This window comes from Penaeus chinensis, chromosome 17, assembly GCF_019202785.1.
Source record: "Penaeus chinensis breed Huanghai No. 1 chromosome 17, ASM1920278v2, whole genome shotgun sequence".
Classification (NCBI taxonomy): Eukaryota; Metazoa; Arthropoda; class Malacostraca; order Decapoda; family Penaeidae; genus Penaeus; species Penaeus chinensis.
Window position 1 is genome coordinate 15,798,527 of NC_061835.1, and position 2,500 is coordinate 15,801,026.

At 31.9% G+C, this 2,500-nt stretch overlaps 1 protein-coding gene across 5 annotated transcripts in view; it reads left to right on the plus strand.

The window, feature by feature from the left end:
* Window positions 1–856: 856 nt before the first annotated feature.
* Window positions 857–2,500, plus strand: part of LOC125034157 (trichohyalin-like) — a 29,511-nt gene continuing 27,867 nt past the window's right edge. For all 5 annotated transcript variants that reach the window (XM_047625831.1, XM_047625830.1, XM_047625834.1 and 2 more), the window contains exon 1: window positions 857–1,006. The gene's annotated coding sequence lies outside the window, so the exon portion shown is untranslated. The remainder of the gene's footprint in view (window positions 1,007–2,500) is intronic.

Genomic DNA, 2,500 nt, shown 5'->3' on the forward strand with positions numbered 1-2,500 from the left:
CTTCACATTTCATCAGTTTATACTTATTACCTTGCATATTTAGTTGGAAAAGCGAAACAAAAGGCAGAGCTCATTACCATTATTATTATTAAAATTAAACCAGTAACACGCAAGAAAACAAAATAAAAACTCTGCCTCGTATATCGTACCATGGATAGCTTAGGCCAAATCTCCTCGGAATAATAAAAATGCCTAGGGCGTTTCCATCCTCCTCCTGCAGCGCCTCCGGCAGACAGAAGCTTCTGCAGCTCCTCCTGCGGTGCCTCCGTCACTATCCTCGCGCCCTGGCCCCGACTTATAATATTGGTCGCTTGGACTTTTTATGGGGGTTTTGGGTGATGCTGAGCATGACCCTTTACTTTGTATATACTGAACAGAACCAAACGGGAGATAAAAAAAAAAAAATCATAAGGATAAAAGTCTGGTGACAACTGAGTAACTATGTAAAGATTAATAGCATCACTAAATATAGGAGAATAAATGCCATGTATTGTCAGTAACACCTATTATTGATATCCTAAACACTAGTTCGCTTCGCCCACGTTCACTCCTCTTCCGGCCTTGTTGCTGATAGAGATCATGGTCACAAAGCTGTGCACACGACTAATTATTGTTTATTAATAGATTAAATGTTACCATATTTTCTCTTTCATTGGAAATGAGACAATAATCCCATCACCTATACGACTAAATGCAACTCTTTCCCGCATAACCATACTGGAGAACAGTAAGTATTAAGAAAAGTCATTGATTGCCCAAGCAGAGATCGAGGAAAGCTGTCTAACACCGTGATACCGTCTACGTTATCGCGTTTAATCTTATCAGCTGACTCAACGACCGTTGTAAGACCTAGCCGTGTAGGCGCAGCAGTGTACAACGAAAGTCTGTTTGTGAAGGGAGTAACAAATCGTGTACAACTTGGAATATAACTTCTCAGGTGCTTCTGAGATTTGCAATCGATTGCAGTCATTTGCAGGCTGTTAAATGAGAGTTTGACAAGTAGGAGGTAAGACTTAGAGGCCGTTTCTGTTTGTATGTGTGTGTGTGTGTGTGGTTGAATGTATTTGAAATTGGACGGGTACTTTACGTGCGTGTGCGTGCGTTTTTTGTTTGTGTGTGTGTGTGTGTGGGTTTTATTTTTGTGTTTATGTTTGTGACTGATGTTTCATACACACTGTGAATAAGTGTATCTTACGTCATAAGAATAACTAGTAAGTCAATAGTTATATCACTGGTCATCCAGCCGCAAACTCTGATAGCTGATTGTACACAAGAGTTATATTTATAATCCCTAGTAAATCTTATAGTTGTATGTCATAATATATACACTCATTATTCTATTACATTTAATGATATCATGAATGATATCACCACCACAAATACCCCTCATTTCAATTCTGTTGATTGTGCAAATGCCATTCATTATTATTGCTATAGGTTGCATCGTTGTTATGATTATTTTAACCATCATTATCAACATGTATTTTTTCGTAACTATCATTATCATATTGACATTTACCATCACTCTTCTTGTATCATCCTTATCTTTCTTGTTCTGTTTGTTGCTATTGTTGTTATACTATTAATATTAAAACTCGTATAATTATAAAATTATAATACTGATAATAATAATTATAACAATAATCATAATTATGATTACTGTTAAGATTTTTGTTATTTGTTACCGGTAATGCTTCTGCAATTATCTGTATCACAATCTGTATTACGCTTATCATTAATATATTTATTATTATCCTTATTATTATTATTCGTAGTGGAAGTAGTAATATTACTATTATTATCATTATTTTCTTTTATCATCAATACCATTTCATAATCATTATTATCATCATTTCATTATTATTCTCATCACTGTTATAGCTGCTGCTACTGTTAATGATATTATTATTGTTGTTATTATTATTATTATTATTATCATTATCGCTATTATTATTATTATCATTATCGCTATTATTATTATTATCATTATCGCTATTATTATTATTATCATTATCGCTATTATTATTATTATCATTATCGCTATTATTATTATTATCATTATCGCTATTATTATTATTATCATTATCGCTATTATTATTTATGTTATAATTATCATTGCAGTCAATGTATAGTATAATATTCTATAGTCATTGACAATGCTATTAGAATACTGTGTTACTTTTATCATTGTTAATATAATTAGCGTTATCTTTTTATGACCATGCTTTATTGCCATTACCTTTGTTTAATGTAGTGCCATTATAAGTGCTGTAATTAATATTATTACTGTTATCAATAACTATACTATTCTTTATTATAGTTATAACTTGATTATCGTTCTTATTATTAAGTGTCATGATATCACTAATAATATTGCTATATTTTCTACGAGCATTTGTTTCATAGCCATTACATTTATTATTGTTATAATTATTATAATCTTTACCGCCGTATTCATTTCGTCAATGCGCCTCTTATTAGCATCATCGCTGTTTGTTTG